Source organism: Oryzias latipes, chromosome 9 (genome assembly GCF_002234675.1).
Source record: "Oryzias latipes chromosome 9, ASM223467v1".
Lineage (NCBI taxonomy): Eukaryota > Metazoa > Chordata > Actinopteri > Beloniformes > Adrianichthyidae > Oryzias > Oryzias latipes.
In genome coordinates this window covers 23,937,476-23,959,929 of record NC_019867.2, presented here as the reverse complement: position 1 = coordinate 23,959,929, position 22,454 = coordinate 23,937,476, and positions in this window count along the sequence as shown.

The following is a 22,454-nucleotide window of genomic DNA, read 5'->3' as shown; positions in this document are numbered from 1 at the left end:
AAGATAGAGTCAAAGGAGAGAAGGCCGGATGCTGATAAATATGTGACTTGCCACGTACAAAGCATGTCCTGAAAGTAAAAGTTCATCTGGGAGCCGCTAAATTTGTAAACTAGAGAGTCAGTCATTGTAAAAGAGAAAAATGCACAAAGTGCTGGAATGTGAGACAAACAGAGGAGGACAAAATCGTCATGACATAAAACAGAAAGCTTGATCAATGGATCCTTCAGTCACCTCGTTAATAAAGACCAGAGCTTTTATTAGACGCGGAGCTTTGCAATATTTATACCATGAATATTTCAGAGTCCCCGGCAGGAACCCAGACAGAGCTCAGCCTGTCTGTTATGAAGACAGAGTCCCAGCTTTCCTTTCCACCGCAAAGGCCGGAGAAAATAGCTGAGGTCCTTCATCATATTTTCCTTTTTCAGAGAGGAGAGAAAAAAAAAGTGGCTGAAAATTGTTTGAACTTCTTCTGTGTCACCTCTCTCGGCTGTCACCATGGTGAGACGAAAGAAGAAAAAAAACGGCAAAAAAAGTATATGTGGAGGATTGACATGAAACTTATCTAAACAAAACCAGTTTCTTTGTTATTGTTGACTCGGGAATGACATGTTTCTGTTAAGTGGCTTGTTGGTTATGGAGTATCCACCCATCCATTTTTACTAAACGAAAGAATTATTTTATGTTTGGCTCCAGATAAACATGGACCAGAAGAAGCCTTTTTCCCTGACATTTTTTCAGTGGTAAAATCGTTAAATGTGACAGAATTTGCAGTGATAAACTGTTCTAACATACATGAGATAATTTAATGAGGGTGTTTGAAGTTACAGTGTTTTCCACACTATAAGGTCTACCAAAAAGCCCAAATTTTTAAAGTAAAAAAAACAACAGTGCACCTTCTAATCCGGAGTTACACGGCACTACATAGTGCCACACTGTATAGTTTTTTTTAGCAGTTAGGGGTTAGGGTGGAAATTCAGACACAACCTTTGTGACCGTGTGTATGTGAGCGTTTTAGGCTTCCACGTTGAAAACTCTTGTGTTCATGTATCACTACGGAATTTTTGCTCTATACTAAAAAAGCCAAACCATTGAACGCGCGACAGTCAGGGACTCGGATTTGGTTGTAACATTTAGGTAGCCTCCCTTTCACACGGAAGTGCTAACCATTTGAAAATGAATCATAAAGGAGAAATTAATAACTGTGGTCTGGAATTGTATGACACCATGTGTGTTATTTATTTGAATAGAACTGTGAAAGAAAAAGCTTCAAGCAAGATTCACTAGATTTGCATTGCTTTGACTTTTTGTGCCAAGCCTCGTTTAATTGTGAGTACAGGGGATAGTATCGGGTAGCGACAGACCAATGCGGACTCTGTATGGTCAAAGCGCATTCAAGAATACCCTTTTTAGCGCATTCTTGAACCCACATCACATGCCCGTTGTGTTTGTGTAGTTCAGAGCACCTTCTATGTGACATAAGTTCAAAAATAGACCATCCATTGATTTGTGAGACTCATAATCCAGTGCAGTCTGTAAGTGTGAAAACTTATTTATGAGTCTCCTGACTTTCACATGCTTTGTAACCATTTTGTGACAAATCTGCAAATCTGTCAGCCACAAACCCGTCGAGAATTTTTAAGCCCAGTTATTACCAGAAATTGGAAAACGTTGAAAAGACGAGAACACAAACAATTCCTCAAAGCAGGTGTGCAGTATCAGAAAGAAAATAATGACCCTAATACTGTGCTGTTGAAACTTCCCATATGGATGATAAAAGAGACTTTCAAAAGAAATGAGAAATTTGGGAAAGTGCTCTTTTTTTTTCTGGTCCTCCATCAAAGCTTTGCTCTCATACCTGAAAAGTTCCTGCTAGCATTAGGATCATCTCTGGTCTCAGACACCACCTGTCATTGCCTGTGCTCCCATCTGAGCTCTTGTCTTTGCACTCAGGCTTTTTTCTCCTCATCGGTGACATTTTGCTCTCAGACTTTCTCTGGTTTTTCTGTCTTGATTTTGTGTGAAATAACTTGACAACAAGCTCAAAGAGGAATGTAAAGTGCCAGACTTCACAGTTTCCTTCTAAAGAGATTTTGTAAGTGCTTCATAGCATCCCCTTCTGCCAAACTCAATGGGTGGCTCAATATTGTATTTTAATCAGGTTTGTTTCAGTTTATAACCTAATGTTACTTTGCAAAATTGGTAATGTCGAAAACACATTACAGAAAAAAAATAATTAAAGTCCAACTTTATGGCATCTAATTTAATAAAATCCAATTGATAATGATATTTCTAAAATTACTGTTGGTGGTGATTAAAAACTCAAGAAATGATAGCATTAAAAGTGACAACATGACTGAACAAAATCAATAAAGCTCTGAAATGTGAGTCACATCAAAATAATTCGGCCTGTTGAGGATCTGGTAAGAATACATATATATTTAATACAAAGCTTCAGTGTGTTTTCAAAGACCAAGGTTTTTAGAAGGACCCTAACAAAACATCCATCCATCCATCCATCCATCCATCCATCCATCCATCCATCCATCCATCCATCCATCCATCCATCCATCCAGCCATCCATCCATCCAGTCCCTTGGGGTAACGGTGCTGCCGGAGCCAACCCAACTACTGTTAGATGAAGGCGGCGTATATCCTGAACAGGTTGTCAGTCTGTTGCAGAGCCACAAACACAAAGACACAAACACACACAGACACACCCACTCATGCAAATTTAGGGTCAATGTAGAGATACCAAATCACAATCTTGATTATTATTTTTTATAATTAGCAGGACACTGCCCCTGTTCTGCCAATACAAAATGTTTACTAACATGCACACAGCAGCAGCCCAGAACCAGAACCAGAACCAGAACCACTTGACTCAGAGTCTGACAGCGGTAAGATGATTAAAAGACTATCTGTTGTCTTTCACTGTTAACAAACGGATCACTGCGCAAAATATTTGACCTATGAATCTGATTTGGACTCAATCTGACAGGAGGATCATTAAAAAAGTGGGGGGGGGGGGATCAATTTTTTAAATTATAATATGTTGGAGAAGCCTTTACAAAAAACTTTGTTTTAATAAGTCAAAAGATAATAAAAATATATATGTTTTAAAGCTCATCTTCTGTAAATGTCAATTGTTGGTTGCTGGCCCCTCTTCAAAAAACTCTCCACCCAACCCCCAAAATGACCATTAAATGCCTCCCCTCCCCTACGGCTCCCCTGCCAGAAACTCTGTCCCAGGTAAGTGGGTCCTTTTCAGATCATCAAACAGATTACTCCTGTGTCCTACTGTGCTACTATGCTTCCTAACTATTGCATCTCTCCCACCTTTCTAGTCTCTTTGCTAAAGCCCGCCAGTGGACCTCCAGTTGGGGGGGGGGTCGCGGTCTGAGCCCTCTGATGTTGGTTCTGCCTCCCTTGATGGTGGATGACGAGGTGGCCTATCTTCCAGACTCCCGTCGCCGAGGACGTCAGCTTCCATATCAGGTGGATTGGGCGGGGAACGGCCAAGAGGAACGCTCCTGTGTCACCGCTGACCCTTGCCTGATCAGCGGCTTTCTCCAATGCCAACCGGACAGACCAGCTCTCCGACCTCGGAGTTGACCTCTGTGTCGGAGGACCCGTCACTTCCAGAGCCGCTCGCAGGAGGGGGGCTCTGTCAGAAGCTAGAACTGTCTCCCCCTCTGGTCACCAGCAGGAACCATCTCCAGAGTTCTAACCACACTTCTTGAATGCTGTGCACCTGACTCTCATTTACTCAATCAACCACAACAGACTTAAGCTCTGCATTGAGCTCAGCTCAGAGCAAAGTATTGCTTGTGCCACTCTGCCTTCCTAACAGAGCGTTTTATCTGGACCTGATCTTCTGTATCCGGACCCCTGACTCTGTTTGCCTGCCGATTTTTGATATGAAGGTTGATGCTTCAAAGAGAAAGGAACATTTTTGCAGGCATTGGTAATCAGAACATAACACGATGATTTCAATCAGTCCTGAAATTTTCATCTGGTGATGTTGTCTCCATTTTGTTACACAATTTCAACCCAGTGAACCCATTAGCCATCTCCATTCTGTCTGAGAAGAAATAAACACCAAGGCTACTAAACTCTTAGTTGAACCGGCAACAGCTTTTTCCTCGTTCAGAGCTTCCATGAAAATAAATTCGGATTTTTGTGGCTTAACAAAGATTGGGGACCACTGAAGAGAACATCTTCTTCAGAACATAAATGAGCTGAGCATTTCTTGTCACCTTTGGTAGACAGGAAATAATTGACTTTCACAAATTAGACTTTTGTCACTTTGCCTCAGTGCCACCAAGGACATAACATCATAAATATACTCCAAAATGTCCTGTAATGAAAAATGTAAGTTGACAACGTGGCAAGAGTTCACATGTTCCATATCTATATCTTTCTGCCTGCATCAATTTTGGTTCAGCATTTACATTCAACTGACTGCAATCATTCTGCTACAGAGGTTTTTCAAAGTAAAATGTGCCCCCAGTGATTTTTCTTCTGTAAAGTTAACATCCACTGAGAAAAAATGTGAATATTTCTTTTCACACAGACACATAAAAAGAATTTTCAACCTCTTGTCCATATTACAAAAAAAATATACTAAATATCAGAAAATAAAAATTAGAACCACTTTTTTGTCATGATGTCAATGTAAAGGCCCGTTCACACCGGGACGAATTTCGCCAGCGATTTTCGCCGACGTTTAACACCTCGTGACTAAACAAAGGGCACCAATGAGAGTGTGCACACCTAGGCGAAAAAACGCCACGCGTCAAAGCGTAAAAAAAAAAACGCCTCGGGTTCGTATTTTTTTTTTGACGCCCCCCGTCGGAATCTGTTCGACCAATGAGAATGGCGCTTTTGCTCACGTGTCTGGAGCTTCTGAAGTTACAGTAAAACACAACTTGGGGGCGCTCAAACACAAAACTGCCTTTCTGAGCACACTTACCAGCGAAGAAGATAGACGCCAAGTAGCGTCTACACTGCCGCGAAGAAATAATGACGGACATTCTAAAATATCCCCGAACCAAGCACCAGTTGGAGCAACTGGTGCTTGAAATATTCCCCGAACCAAGCACCAGTTGGAGCAACTGGTGCTTGAAATATTCATCTTTTCTTTGTATTATTCTGACAAGCGCGTAAATACTTGCTCTCTTCTTCTGAGTGAAAAGCGACTTTAAGAATCATAAAGTTGCGCAGCGCCACCTTGTGTACAGGAGTATTTCTGTTTACATTAAGCGCCATCTAATGTCAGGGAATGAAATTGCATGTTCGTTTGGCTCATCGTCAGCAAAAATCGCCTGGGTGTGAACACAAAAAACGTGGCGAAAAACGCTGGCGAATAACGCCTGGCGAATATTCGTCCCGGTGTGTACGGGCCTTAAGACTTAGATAAATTAATGAACAACACAATGTTATTGAAGACTGTAATGAGGCACATTTAAGGACAGGATTTAATGGAAAGCATACAAGCTCCCAAAATTAACAGTATTATCAGTGGCGGACTGTGCCTTACACACCTGGGCCTTCAGTTGTGCTACATCTGAATCACTCAACCCCTCATTAAGCACTTTTATGCCCCTAAATAAACTGAATGAACAAAACAGAAAAACAAATCTTAATATGAACTACAATCAGCACAAAACATTGAAAACAACCACATACAATTGAAACATTATTTATTATATTTATCATTTCACTCATCAAAAAATCAGATTATTTGAAAACAAAATCCATCCTCCTCTCTTTCCTCAAAAACAGCACGATCCCCTGTCATGGAGATTATTGGCTTCAGTTCCGTCAAGAAGTCCTTCTCTATTCCATCAAGGCCAGTGGTGAGGGCCGAGTCTGTCCAGTTGTGTTTCTGCGTAGGTTTGAATTCACTTTAGAGCCCAAAATTTTCGCTCGACAGATGCAGTGGACACGGGGATTGTCAAGGCTAAACACACGAATATCTACAGCTGCTTCACGATCTCACTCAGATTTGCCTGCAAATTCATCCATGGCGTACAGAGCAGTCAGCTCTGTTTTTAACTGAGACAGATCAAAAAAGTGCTCTGCGGCTCTATGTCAAACTGACCAATCAGAGGGTCTGAATATTGTGGCGTTATCTAGCCTGCTAGACCGCCCTGCTGACACCAACTCAAAATCTGATTGGTTGAAAAAAATCAATGACCGACATTGATTTTGTATTAGGAGGCCTTCACAGCTAATAGTGAATACCCTTACCCAGCCTGGCAACAGAGGACAGCTGAAATGCGATTGGTTAAATGCTCCAATGTGAAAACACGTCTGTTTGGAAGCAGCATAATCATCATAAACACCTTAAAAGAGATCAGACAGACCATTTGGAATGATTTAAGGAATATGCATGGACAAAATATAATAAATGCATGATTCCGATATTTTTTAGGCCTTCAGAGAAAGCCTTAAAGGCCCTGACAGCCCACCATTGACTTTTACTCTAGACTAAACTGAGTCTATATTGATGTGAGAAATAAAACACATCTAAACAACAAAGCTTTTATTATTAAAACAGGAAACACTTTTATTTTGTTAGCTTATTTTGATCTTAGCAAAACACTCAGAAATCAAGTGACCGCTTAGGGACTCTAAGACGTCAAGGTATGTATTGTAAAAACTGTTTTCCTGCATTGTGACATGATGTCACAGTTCAGTTAGGCTTTGGGTTCTTCTTTGTAACGTTACAGATTGTTTCTATAGCAACACACTTAGAGATCAACAGACCGCTTAGGGACTCTAAGAGGTCAACACACAGACTGCTTTGTTCTTCGACGATTTTCTCCAAAAACATATTTTTTTGTTGAAATCCTGAAACAACAACAAAACTGGAATGGAAAACTTAATTAAGCGCTGTTTTACTAGTAAAGGTATGTTTAAAAAGCAGAAAAAGTTGGATTTTGAGATAAGTTCAGGTGTATGATTTAATATGTTCATATTTTACTAATATTTTACATTAAAGCTTTGTCAGTTGTTGTGGTGAAATTTTGAAATGTTAAATGGCAAACACCCAGGTTATAATGTTTATTTATTTATTTTTTTTTTTTTAACTTGTCCTGTCCAACAGCTAGGCAAACAGATGAGAGCTGAGGGCCTCTTGTGTTGGACATATTTTATTTTAACAAGAGGGGTTATTCATCTTCAGACAAACCAAAGGTATGTCTGAATAAACCCCTTTTGTAATTGAGGCCAAAATTTATTAATTTCAATCATGTTTGAAAATCTTTGGTGTTGGACCGGACGGAAAAGGAAAGAGGGAAAGAAGAGAGAGGGACGTTAGAGAGAGGGGGGGGGGGTAGGAGGGTGATAATAGGAGGGGAAGGGGGGTAAGACCATGAAGCAGCATAGAGCAGACAGGTTTACTGGTTGTGTATCGTTACGGTACGGTTCAAATGTAGTACAAAAAGGGCGGGGCCTGTTCACACACACTCAAATATTATCAACACACCTGCTAGCCGCAAAAATGTCCACATGTCAACATGCACACAAAACAGATAGTGTTCACAAACGCATACCTATGCCTTTAAACCAACTAGTGTGAAATCTTTCATTCATTCAATCATGCAAACTATTAGTGCAAAGGTGAGCTAACACCTGTGCTCAGGTGAGTGTTTATGTTCTTCTAAAATGGATGGTGGAATGTGAAAAGAAGGAGGAGGAGCGCCCAGCCACCCCCACACCCATACCCCCGCCGCAGCAGCAGCGGCAGCCGGAATTCCCCCAACGCCACACGGGAACAGGCAGGGAACAACCGCCCCCCGGGCGACCAAGACCGCCACCCAGGCCAGGGCCAGCCGGACCGCCGCGAGGCCCCCAGAGCCAGAGAGCAGGGAGGCGCAGAGGGAAAGAGAGCGCCGCCCCAGTCCAGCCAGGAAAGCAGCCCCCCGCCGCGCCGGAAGAGCCCAACGCAGGGCCCCACCGGAGAGGGACGCCCACAGCCCCAGACGAGCACCCCACCACCACCCAGGAGTTCCGGGCATCCCCCCGCCCCGACCCCAGGTACGAGCCAGGACCCCCCAAGGGAGACCCGCTCCGCACTCCAGGCAGCCACCCACCCGGCCCACGGTTGGTCCAGGTAGGAGCAAGGCAGGGGCCCGCCGCCCCCGCCCAGGAGGGGGGAACCCCGGGGAAAAAAGGGCGGCCCACAAGGGATGTTATAAATATGGCCCGACCAGGCTCGGCCATGTTGGAAGTTTGGCGGGGCCCAGCGCCCAGGGGCAAGGACCAGGACCCACCCCCCAGGGACACGAACACCCCCGGCTCAGGTGTAATATGAACCCCCCCACCGTGCGGAGAGAGCACCGCCGGGCCCAGGGAGCCGGCACCCAAGGGACACGGCCCCCATCGCCAAGGGGCCCGCACCCCCCACCAGGGAAGGGGTAGGGGACAGATGGACCCAGGTCCCACCTTCCTTGTAAAATGTGTGTGCGTGTATGGGTGTTTGAGAGGGTGTTTGTGTGCATGTGTGTGTGTTTATGTTTGAATGTATATATTGAAGGGGGAGGGGTGTGTGTACTAAGGGGGGTGCAGTTAAAATTGGCGAGTAGGGCACTAAGGGGACATCTCCTGATTACTCACAGTGATGTCCCCTCACCCTCCACACCAAAGGACCCTAAATGTCTAAGGTGCGGTTAAAATTGGCGGGTAGGGTGCCAGGAGGACATCTGCTGCTTGCTTGCAGTGATGTCCAAGCACCCCCCCTACCAAGGACCCTACATGTCTAAGGTGCAAATAAAACCGAAAGAGGGGGGGCCCACTCCATACGGCAACCATAGGAGGGGGGCCACTCCCAAGTAGCCCCCCCCCAAGGCGCATCGCAGGCTAGACCCCCCACCCCCTCACCCTAATATGAGGTTATATAAGGAAGGGGGTAAGTTGGGGACAGCTGGTAGACTGTCCCCCGGTGGTCAAACAGCCGTCCCCCAGCCCACCCCCAGCAAAGGGGCCAGGGCCACCCAGCCCAGGGGCCCACCCGCGGAGGCGCCGACACCCCAGGCCCGGCACCACCCACCCCACACAGAGAGAGAGGAGCCAGAAAGCGTCGCCCCCCCCCCGGAGCAAGCCCAGGCCCCCACCCCCAGACGCCGGCCCTAGAAGAGCTCTGGTCAGGCCTCGACGGGACCGAGGAGGCCAACCGGCCGAGGCAACCACTGATTGCCTCAGCGGAGACCCCGACCCGCTAGCCCCCCCGACCCGTACTAATAATGGGCCCCCCCTCCCCCCCAGAACGCCCCCCCACAGGACAGGGCCGACAAGCCCCCCACCCCACCCCACCCCAGACCCCGCAGCCGAAGCGGGTGACACCCAGAGCGACCGGGGGCCCCGAGAGGGTTGTCCCGTCCCAGAGCCAGGGAAGGGCTGATCCCAGCCCCAGGTGCAGATGGGCAGCCCATCCGGCGCCGCTGGGCCCCCCCCACCCGAGCAGGGCCCCCCGCCAACCCCCCCCAGCACAGGCAAAGGGACCACCCCCCCAAGCCAAGCCAGACCACCACCCCACCCCCCCACCACGCACCCCCACACCCAAGCCCAGAGGACCACGCAGCGCCCCAGCCCGCCCCACCCAGGCACCGGACCCGACCCCCCGACCAACGGAGCCCCCCACCGCCCCCGCCAGGCACCGGAAGCCCCGACCCCCACCCCAAACCACGGCAGAAGGGCAAGGAGCAGCGACGACCAAGCCCCCCACCCCCTAAGTCATGGAGTCAACCACAGGAGACCAGAGAGACTGAATTCTTTCAAAGTTACTTGAGCTTTGGGCTGACATTTTTTCCAAGCTGATATGATCAAACAGCAGATTTCTGTGTTGACTTATGTTTATATTTTTCTTGTTTTTCCAATTTATTAAAATAGTTTTTTTGGCAATACAAAGAGTTATGAAAATGATAGATGCTAATCCTTCTTCTATATCGATGGCACTCATGTCACCAAGCACACAAAGTGACGGTGAGGCAGTGATTGAAACCTTAAGCCAGACTGATAAATCGGCACATACCTGCTGCCAGAGAGCCTGGACAGGAGTGCAGAACCACAGTGCGTGCATGTAGCTGTCGGGTAGATTATTATCACAGTGCTCGCAAATGTCTGAGTTACTGAGACCCATCTTGAACATCCTCTGTCCAGTGTAGTAAATTCTGTGAAGAGTTTTGAGATGGATTAGCTGCAGATTTGGACTTTTTGTCAGTTTAAAGGTGTTTAGACAAAGTTCTGACCAGAAGCTTTCATCTGTGCTGACGCTCAAATCTGCATCCCATTTTTTTGTTGGAAGGGCAATATTGTTATCTAAATTACATAAAAGTTTGTATATTTTGGAGAGAGTTCTATTCATTGAAAAATTAATCAGAGTGGTAACTACATCTGGTAGCTTTAAATCGTCGTCTTTAATTTTATACTTTTTAGTAATACTTGATTTAAGTTGCTGATATTCCAAGAAGTTATTTATTCCATGTTTGTCTTGAAGTTCCTGGGGGGTTATGAATCTTCTATCAATAATTACGTGCTCTAGTTGTTTTATGCCCCCTGCTTGCCAAGCTGGGAAGTGAATCATTTTTTTGTTAATAAGGATGTCCGGGTTGTTCCAGATGGGTGTCATTTTGCACGGTTGAATTGATGATTTTGATATTTTGAGAAATTCCCACCAGGCTGTTAAGGTGGCATTTATATTAATGCTTTTGAAACAATCCTGTTTTTTAACTGTTTGGCTAATAAATGGTAGCTGTGACAGGTTGATCTTTCCACATAACGCCTGTTCCAAGTCTAACCATGAGTTGGTTTCTGGATTATTTTTTAACCATTTTAAGATGTATTGTAATCTATTTGCAAGAAAGTATTTGTGGAAGTTAGGTAATTCTAATCCTCCACAGTTTTTTGCAGATTTTAAAGTTTTTAGACTAATTCTTGCAGGTTTGTTGTTCCATAGAAAGCTTGATATGGATGAGTCTAATGTTTTGAACCATTTTAATGGCGGTTGTGTGGGAATCATTGAGAAGAGATAATTAACCTTGGGTAAGATTTTCATTTTAACCGTGGCTATCTTGCCCATAAGGGACAAAGGCAGGTTGGTCCAGCGTGTTAGATCGTCCTGTATGCTTTTCAGTAATGGGGTGTGGTTTAGCTGCACCAGTTCTGATAGTTAGGTTATAATGTTTAAACAGAGATGTGATTTTAGTCTGTGGGGAACATTTATTCTACTCCAAGAATTCAATAACTGACTTCTCAAAAATCGAAATAATATTGATAATAATTAAATTAAAAACGAAAAAACAGATAAAAAATTGAACATCCACATCAGGATAGCAAAAATTGGTAAAACATCCAGCGCCCATAAAACATAAAAGACTGTAAACTTTTGAAAGCTCCCTTTCTGTCATTAAAATGTAGGCGTTTAAGGCTTCTAATCAGAAGTGTTCAATCCTATCTGATTTATAGATAACTAAATGCTATGTGAGTTGTGTGATGTTCACTTACATATAGTTTGTAAACAGTAAAAAGCAGTGACGTATACACACACACACACACACACACACACACACCCCTAGGCTGAATGTAGAGATGAAGCAGGTTTTCAGGTGGTGGGAGGAAGCCAGGGTATCTGGAGAGACCCACATTTGCACAAGCAGAACATGCAAACTCCACGCAGAAAAACATCAGCTTGGATTTGAATCAGTGCCTTCTCACTGTGAGGCTGGTGTGCTAACCACTACACCACCATGCAGCACTACAAAACAATCATATTAATAATATTGTTCAGTGTTGAGGAAAACAAAACTAAAGCACACACAGTCAAAAAGTGTTCATGCATCCTGATGCCTGAAAGTACGATTTCCATCCAAATAACAACAATAAAAGTTAAAAAAAAGAAAGCTAGAAGCCCTTGAAGAATCGCCTGCAGTGGCGCACATTGCTTCATCTTGGGAAAATCAAAAAGAGCCAGAATTTGAACTTGTCTCTTTTTATGAACTCTTACCTCTTTGTATGTCTATCCCCAGATGGCACATTGGAGCTGCCTTGTGGTTTATGTTTACTGGAAAAACACAAAACTCTTGAGTTCATTTTATATTAAGGACTTTTACATGTTGCTTCTAGGACATTAAATATGTATCCATCCATAATTTAATTGATATATATATATATATAATATACATACTTTTGTCTATATATACTTTTTTTTCTCCTTTCAGAAGTTCTAAGACTTCTCAAAGGATGAAACCTAAAAGCAAAAAAGTTCTGTTGAAAACAGCTCTGTTGCAGTGCAGCGGAGACCCATTTAGCAAATGGAAAGAGATTTTAGAGGAAGTAAACGTGACGTGAGAATTGAGGTAATTGAACTGCCAATTATTTCATGATATTTTCCCAGATTATTGCGGCATTGTAGAGCTGCGCCTGCTCTCAAACTGTGAGCACAGTTTATGGAAAGAGCATAAATAACGGCCTTGGTGAAGCCAAATGTTTGCTAAATGGCACACAGCTACGCTGCAGCTCGGCATTACTGGGATTTCAGTCATTCTGGGTTTTTAGCTAACACAACAACCATAAATTCCAAGGACTGCCCAGTTCTGCACTGAATGTTCTGGGCTTTGGAAGCTTTAGAACAAAACACTAGCAGTGTGTCTTCAAGTTTACATGACCAGCCATGAACTGAACATTCTGCCAGTTATTCCTACCATGACAAAGGTGGATAAAGGTGAAGAGGATTTCATGTAATCCATGGACACCAGTGAAGATCACAAATCATTGAAGAAAAAATGTTCAGAGCACTGTCTAGTGGGTCTAGATGACCCAACTCACAATGTTAAAGTGCCTAGGATAGCACAAGGGTTACACCACTGCAATACCCTAACCAAAACATTAATTATGATACCAAGAGCCTCATAGTGCACTGTTTAACCTTGCTGAGTTTCTGTAGTCAGCTCTTAATTGAAGCCTTGTAACTCCTAAAAATAACTTTACTAGCAGGTCAAAAATATTGATTTTAGGCTTCTACAAACCTAGATCAGCCTCCTTAGGCAAGGCATCCATCCGTCCATTCATCCATCCATTCAACCTTTCATCCATGGTCAAACCTGCTAATTCCTGATCTGGGTCAAAGGATTGTTAGATCCTTCCCAGATGAAGGTGGGGAACGATCTCCAGACCTTTGGGCAATAAAATGATATTTAATGAAGGTCAGTGTTTGCACTGAAAGACCAAAACAATTTCAAAGCGGAAATTACATTAAAAGTCAGGCGTGGTTTGTGAAAAACTATGGAAAACCAAAGTTTTCGGTTTTTATGAAATTGAATGAAAGTTGCTTTCCCTTTTTTTACTTTAATGTCAAACATGGTTATTTAATCTAAGAATTGGAAAAAACATTTAAAAGGAAAAGAAATCTTAAGAAAAAAAGAAATCTGAAACTAAATTAGTTAGAAAAACGTTAGTAATATAACAATTCTGAGAAAAGTCTGAGTTCTGAGATTATAGGCAGAAATCTGAAATTTGTGTCCGAATTGTCAAATGTGAATTTCTCAATGCTTTGTTTTTATTTTTGTTTTTTCTTTATGACTAAAATTCTCCTTCATAATTTTTGGAACTGAGGACCTCTGGAATTCATTTTTTGGTCAACTACTATTTTACTTGGCTTAAACAGTTCTATGTAAAAGTAATATAGCTCTTTCTCCAAAATAACATTTTTTTTACAACCTCAAGACTATTATACTTTATGGAATTTTTAGTGTGTATTTGTGAAGTGCAGCTTTGTCAAAAATAAATAAATTAAAGGGGAATTATAGCATCTTCCTCCTTAACTGGCTTTATGTCCAGTGGCTATTCATGCATATACAATTATTTTGGGATGCTTTAGACAAAATTTAGCAATCTGCCTGTTATCTGAGCTGCTTAGCATGTATGACTGGATTAACTGCTTTTGGGAAAACCAATAACCCTGTAAATGTAGGAAACTCCAGAGCATCAGGCTTTTGGCCTTTCAGTTTGCCTTCTCATGAAAGGTGAACATCACTTCCCCATTACCTTTGTCTTTCTCTGATCTTTTTTTCATCTGTTGAAGCAGCATTCTGTTTGAGCAGTGGAACATATGATGACAGATGAGAGGGCAGGAAGCTTTCCTCTGCGCTGCATACAAATTGCCTCGTCATAAGAGTCTCAGTTGTAATGATTCTTTCCTTTTAAGTTCTTTTTTTTTTTTCAGTTTACACCAAATACATTTTTTAGCTTTATAAAACTACCAAAGCGGATAATAGTAGTGCATTCAAATAATTTAGCATAAATGCCTTGATTTTAATTCACTCTTTAAAAAATCTGGCATGTTGGCATGCCAATTGGGATTGGATTTTGAGAATACATAAAGTAATATTTGCCACGCTATAAAAAAGCAGAAAATGAATAAGCCTACTCCTGATAGAGGAATTCTAGCTAAATTTTTCTCAGTTCCCTGCTAAAACTTTTCAACATGCTGCATAAAACCTGAATTACATAATCATCACTAAATACAACATTTTTTAGAAAGAAAAAAAATCCTACTTGTGTCTTGAGGGGTTTATATACAGAGGGACATTAAAGCCTTAATTACAGGGACCTGTATGGGTGCTGCAGGAAGTGCAAATCACGTCAACAAATCACTAGATGCAAAAACATATCAAAAAATCACAATTTCAACATCACATTTTCGAAATCAAAACCACATTTCAGAAACCAAAACACAATTAAAAAAATGTTAGGAAATGAGTCGAAATATAAAAGGAAACTTTTCAAAAAACAAAAGTAATTTCCAGAAATCAAAATAAAATGTTAAAAAAAATGTAACAAAATAAGAAAAAATGGAAAAGGTTGGTATTATGGGACCCAAAGTTATCCAACTTCATATATTTTAATGGGCTATTTGCGCAGTCTGCAATCTGTCGTGCAGAAAAACCTGTACGACAAGTCTGGCTCTCACTTACTTCACTCTTACTTTACCCGTACGCCTTGTATAGGTGTTCCTTTACCTGTAGCTTGCCTCATAACTTTAGATGAAAAGGGTGCGTGAATATTTTGGCTCTGCTGGTTCACGGAGCCTATTACACTGATATTCCGTGCAGACCACCTGCGTGCTCCATTTTTCGCCGGCAGGCACCATGTGTCCACCCGTAAGGGCAGTTGTGACCAAAGCTAAAGTCTTTTATACCTTTTCCACAATAAGTTTATTTTGTTAAAAGTCAAAACAAGAATCTTGGACAGTCTGATGCCATTTGAACATTTTCAAGTCATGTTCTGTATTTTACAATTTTGTTTTAATTTAAAAACTACTTTTTATTTAATGCAAAAAAGTTTTTTTTTCACCATCCAGCAAGAAATTTAAAAAGGTCTAAATTGACAAATGTGAAGCCATACGAGAGAGAGAAGATTTAGAGAGAAGACTGTTATTTCCATGTTTACTACTCTGTTTTTTTTCTTTTCTTTTCCTATTCTGTTTTTAATCAAGAACAAAACTCCAAGTTTTTTTTAAAATGAACTTGTGACAATGCTCACAAGTTCCATCCCTGTCCTCTCCTTTACCTCCTCTTCATCAGTATTCTACTCCTCACTTCTTCATTCTCTGAGGACCATAGAACAACCAGCAAGGCTGACCGCTTCACTTAGAGCAGACTCCTCGGAGGACCGGCCGCCATTTAAGGTCCAAATGGACGGATGTAACAGTCTCACCAACTTAGTTTTGTACGTCCTCCTCTTCCCATTTGGCCATTTCTCTTCATTAATCTCATCACATAGTTCTGTTGTACCATTTCACATTCTTGGAGTCTCTTTTGTTCCCTTTTTTCCTCCCCTTCCAGACAGTTTCTGGCCTATTTAGGTATGCATCATCAAGTGCACATTTAGAGGTGTCAGAGAATTGATTGTTCTTTCCTCGCCTTCATCTCCACCTTCTACTTCTTGGCTTGTATTTTCATCCCCTGCAAAGGAGCAGACTCTCATGATTCCCTGTTTTCTTTTAAAGTGTTACTATGGTTTCCTCAGCATCCTTTTGGCATGACAGCCACTGTGGCATCCTACATGATTTTGGTTCCTGAAAAGAGGAGCATTTAAGCGCTCATGTCACTGTCCATAAGCAACATGTTCTTATGTTAATCCTATGTGCATGCAGACAGCGAGATAATCGTTGTGTGAATGTGAAATGGAGCACAGGTGGGCATGATTTAAAAATGCTTTTCCATGCGTGTTGTTTCAGGAAGGCTGCAGAGCAGCAGTAAGTGTGAATGCCTTTTTTTAAGTTGAAACTTTTAGTCCCCTAACGCTTTAGAAAAAACAATTAAACTCAAACAGTGTAGCTTTGAGGCAAACAGACAAAGAATTTGTTCTGTCACTTCTGCTGTTCAATCGGGTTAAAGACAGGGCCAAGCTGGCCGTCCGAGCCAGAGGCATTAGCAGTAGATCACTAGAGCGTGAGAGCAGAACCTTCAGGAGATTGTGCACTCACTTTAAAAATGCCGGTGTCCAGTTTTATTTCATCAATTATGAGCTGAGCACGCAGGCTTGAAGTTATCAATTGACTGTTTGGGATAAATGATCATTTTCATCTGCTTTCAGCCTGCAGCTCATCTAAGAGGGGTGTATGCAGAGGATGAAAGCAAGAATAGATTCAAAGATTCAAGATTCAAAGACTTTTTTTGTTATTGTAATTCTACAACGAAATTCTGTTGGAACTCAGTCAAAAAGATACAGTAGACATAAAATAATAAAAACCAATATATATATTTTTTTAAATAAGAAGTTTTAAATAAAAATGTCATAAAAAAATAAACAGTTTTATTGCACATTCAGTGGTGCGTTATACTGAAGGATGTCTGAGATGAATAAGATTTGAGTCAGTGGGAGGTAGAAAGTGTGTGTGTTGGGGGGGATTATGATGGAGACTACAGCTCTGGGAAAGAAACTGTTTCTCTGTCTATTTGTCCTTGTTTTTAAAACCCGGTACCTCTTGCCCGATTGTAGCGGCACAAACATGAATGTCCAGGGTGGCATGCTCTCCCCTTTTTTAACACTGAGCTCCCTCTTTTATGGGCTCCAGTTAATTGGCTGGCCACGCCCAGGAAGGAAGCCATTTATACAAACATTTCAAATAATTACAACAAAGATAGAAATGTCTTGCAAATCACACAGTTAAAATCCTGCAATTAAAGACAAACATAAATAAACAAATAACTGAAATCGTTACAACAAAAGGTATACAAAGAAATCTAAATTCTTTCCACTTCCTGTACCCAACTACTAAACAGGAAGTAAAGCCCTTGGCTACCATTTTGTTCCTTGGGCAGCAGGAAGAGAATGTGAAAAACATGACAAAAATCAAAGCAGTCTTAAGCATTTGGTGATTGGGCTATACATGCATGATGTGTCTAAAAGTGATGAGCTATGACAGACAGGTGACAAGTAGATACATCTACTTTGTCACATGTATTTATTTTTTGTGTTGTAGCAGTTTGGTAGTTTTATAAAGCACTGATTTTCTAGAAAAAAGCAGATTTCCTTTCTGCTGTTGACAGTGATGAACCTACTCTTCAGGAGTTTGTTAGATCACCAGTTGTACAGTGGCCCTAAAGTGCAAATGGAATAAACAAATCAATAGATGCAAAACTATTTTAATGATCACAATGACAAATAACAAAAGTAAAAATATAGAATGAAAAAAAAAAGCCATTACATTTTAGAAATCAAAACAAAATTCCAGAAACCATAACACAATTTAAAAAAAAAAAGAAATGATGAAAATGAAATGTTTTGGATAAGCAAAATTAATTTCCCAAAATTAAAATAATGTTAAATAACAAAACGATTAGAAACCAGAGGTACTAAGGGACATCACTGATTGAAAAATGATATCCTGTTTCACTTCATGCCAAGTAACTTTTGGTTGAAATGGTGGACAAACATCACCATCCAATCATAGATGTTACATGCCTATCTTTTCCAGTTTTGTTTCCTTTTTAAAAATATCCTTTTGATTTCTGGAAATTACATTTTGGCTTTTGAAAATTTTGTTTTGATTTTAAAAAAGTAATGTTGTTTAGTAATTATTTGCTTTGGGGTTTTGCGTTGAGTGATTTGTCGATGTGATTTGCACTTCAGAGCAATTGTCTCTAGAGTCGGGAAAAGAAGATCAACCAGGGAGTCGGCCTTCTCGATCAAGCTGCCCATGGGCTTTTCTTCTTGTGATGCACAGATAACCCTTGTGCTATCTTAGGCACAACATTGGGATTTGGGTCATCTAGACCCCACGAGAAAGTGCGCTGAACCTTTTTTCTTCAATGATTTGTGATCTTCACTGGTGTCCATGGATTACATGAAATCCTCTTCACCTTTATCCACCTTTGTCATGGTAGGGATAACACGTCAATGTAAGGGTGGGGTCATCTAAGATAGCACAAGGGTTACAGAGTTGACCAGACATCTCCCCTTATTCTGGTCATTCCTTTCTTGTATACATGTGAGTTTGTGTACTCTGAGTTATACAGGTCAAGAATCGTCACAATGTAAGTGGATTTTTTCTACGACTTTTAGTGTGTAAATGGACATGGAGAGCAGACACCCTGTTGCTGGAAGTCCAAATTCCTTTCTTTTTGAAAAATGTTGACGATAAGTAGGGATCTCAATAATAATTGGAAGAATCCGTTTCAGGACCAGAGCTGTTCTTCACACAGAATCAATTTCTCTTTTTCCTTTTGAGTCACTTGTTCTTATGCTGCTCTCCCAGTGGATGAGTCCAAATAAAATATGTAGTCTTGAGTCTGCACACACAGAAAAATGCAACACCTCTGCAGCAAAAAAAAAAAAAAAAACCTCCTGAAAGTAGCTTTCTGAGGAAGTGTATTCCTCTGTCTGCTTGTACACAGTCTCAGTGCTGCACTTCTTGTCCAGTCTCTATCTGTCTATCTGTGTTCTAAGACCTCCTACCCTGTCAGAATGGAGATCTTCTATCGGGGTCTTTAGAAGTCCCTTATTTATCCCCTTTTTCTCATTTCTATTCCAGATGAAGTTATTGGCCACACTTCTCAATACAAAACAGTCTATTAGTTTCCAGTCCTCAGTTTCCTATGTAACACAGTTTCAGCTCAAAACTATTGAGCCTGACAGTTTGTGCAGGAGGAGTAGTGAAGGGAAATGGAGGTGGAGCATTCCCCTACTAAATGTGACCGATGGAGGAGTGTTAGTGAGGGTGTTTGTTAGTGGTCAACGTATATTAAGTATGAGTTCCTCTTTTTGAAAGTTTCTTTTTATTATGACATGCTATTAAAGTGCATTGCATTCAATAAAAAACAAAAACAGGTGGTCTTTACTCTACGTTTTGGGAGAATAAATGAAAACTAACAAAAATAAGGTGTTTTCGTGCCAATTTTCCCAATCGTACCAATCATTGGTCTTGTTGTTACACCTTGGTCAGAGGCACACGGTGATTGGCCAATGATTGGCTGCAAAGCATGCTGGGAAACGTGACGTAGTGCTATTGTTGTTATGCTACGAGCTAAAGGTAAGTGCATTAGGCGAAGCAGCCAGCTTAATATGATATTTTTCAGATTTTCATCGAGAAAATAACAGATCGACCATTCTTGCTTTTATTTTTGCCCCTATTGAATGCGCACAGAGACACGGAAGTATCGGCAGGAAGCGGCTTTTGCAGCAAGATGACTCAGGGCGTACCAGATCATCATCATGTGAATGAACGTGAATACGATGGATGCTTTGTGCTTTTTAAAATAAATAAATCTGTTCTCTAAAAATCCTCCGTGTCTTCAATGCAATGTAATGAGACACACACAGACAGAAATGTGAAGGTATCTGCTGTAAATCTATTACGTAAATGAATAACAGGATAAATGATCGGCTAGTCAGTTAGCATGTAGCCTAATAGCCTTCGAATGTAAACCGACTGACTGCTAAAGTTAATAAAAGACAAGTCCTGAATATTATTATTCCTAATCGACCTTAAACTACAATATCAGCTGTCTGTCAACAGACCAGCCAGTTGCCCAAATGCCGGCATACATCAAAGAGCTCTGCGGCGGCGCTAGTAGTAGCCTAGCAGGAGCTATCGTATGACAAAGCAGCCTAGTTATCATAAATCTTTGATATTTTTCTTATATTCATTGAGACGGTAATAAAGTGATCATTTTTGTTTTTCATGTTCCTTTTTTGAACGAATATGGGTCACAGAGACACGGAAGTTACCGCTGAAAGCGGCTTTTGCCGGCGTACAGAGAGCATATCCGCGTGAATGATTTATGACGTGAATAATTATTGCGCTCCAACGGATTAATTATTGCGTTCGAACGACATAATTATTGCGTTCGCACGAGTTAATCATTTCGAGGGAACGGAATAGTATCTTGTGGGAACGCAATAGTAACTTGTGGGAACGGAATAGTATTTTGTGCGAACGAGATGATAATCTGTGGGAACAAGATATTAATCTGTGGGAACAAGATATATTTTTATATCTTAATGTCAGGACACGGGCTCCGTAAATAAGTGCTTCCATTTGAAGTTTTATTTTTTTAAAGTCTGGCACGAAACACTAGTCTGTTTTTAAGTTTTTTTTGTAATGGACTTTTGGACCTTGGTTTTAGTTTGATGCCTTGATATCCTTTTTATCTTAACAGGCTCAACAACTCAGGCTTCTGATTGTTTTTGAAACACCAACTGATAAAAAACAGTTTTTTTTATTTTATTTCACGTAAATGTAATTTCTTTTCATCTTTATTTGTGATTGATTTGAATTAGAGTTCAATGAACTGATGGCACAAACACTCTGAGAAAAGTCTTTCTTTTGAACAGTTAAACTGGCATGATGCTTTATCCCTACAACTAAAAGTAAAAACACACAATGTCACTTTCAGTCATTAGATGAACACACGTGCAAAACAAACACTAAATTAGGGTCATGCAAAAATGTTTTTATTTTTTTAATTGCAGTTGCTCTTTGTCTAAACATCGACTATGGCAGCTTAGTGAAAAACTAACCCCAATACCTTGCATAAACATACAACAACATAATAACTGTCCCAACCTTCTCACCTCCACAGGGGATTTCACAAGACTTTGTTTATCGCCTGAAAGCTGATTTAGTGGAACATTTTTTTCCAAGTTACCGTGAATTTGGTTTAATAACAGAATACGCAAGTGGTACTATTTCTTTTTTGTCTTTCTTAGATTCCTACATCCCTTATTTCTAACAGCAAAGTCGGTCTTCAAAACACCCTCCCAACAACCTTAAAAGTTAATGCTTTGCTGTTGCTACACCCTCCTCCGTGAGCCTTTAAGGCTTTCACTCTGTTCCTGCATCCTGATAGGTAAATTTGAAAGCAGCGGTGTTATTGTAAAAACCAACAGTGTTGGAATGGGGTTCAATCAAGAGAAATTGGCTCTCAAATGCAGCTGTAGACTGTAATTTCAGCCTTGCTCAAACCCCTACAATCTAGTTTCCTTTTTCTTTTTTTTTTTTGCTTCAAGAAGCAGTGATGGGGCTGCAAATCTTCCATGTGCCACAAACAAGGTTTGGAGAAAATCAAGCATAATTTCAAGTTACGAAAAACATTTTTTAACCATTGTGAAGGTGTTCAAACCCTTTGCTGTTATAAAAGTAATAAAGGGGAAAACCCCCGAGACTAGGTGAGCAATTTGAGCACAAGTAAGCAAAGGCTTGACTCCAGTGTCCAGTTAAAGGGCTATTTGCTGAAAAGAAGTTAATAGAAAATACCAGCTTTAATAAATTCCCTCTACAAAGCAATTCTTTCCCTTTGTTTTCTAGCAAAATAGTTTGTCTTAAATGTGTTTGCAGTTTTTTTTTTTTTGTCTTTTCAGTTCATTAGCCAATATGGATGGTAAAAAAACACTTCTTGTCCAATTACATCACAAATTACGTAGGGGATCTTGGGCGACAAACTGTGGATTTTCAGAAATAGTTGGAGTAAAGACTCCTGCTTTTTGTCTCTAAACTTAGACAATTACTCAAAGTAGACTTATTACAACAGTTGTTCCAGTACACCATAATAATACAAATGCATAATATTGCTGTCTAATGTTAGCAGGATGCTGCCAATGAAATTGCTCAAATGGTGGATTCATGTCTATTATTAGATTAAGAAAATATCAGGTTTTTTTGTATTTGTCAATTGCATTTGTGTGTTGCAAGACATTTTGTTTTGTTTGCATTATGGCAGCAGAAGAGAAAATGTCAGACACTTGCCTCCCCTAGAGGACATGCATATGGGACTGTGCAGCGTTTGCTTTTTTAGCAATACTTAGACATCCACACATTCTTGAATAGGCAAACAGCAACACTCACACAGATGCACATAAACCCACACGCACAATCAAATCTGCAGATACTATTATATAAAATTGAGTCTTAAAAGCTATGCAACCCCTTCTTTCCTTATTTTATTTCA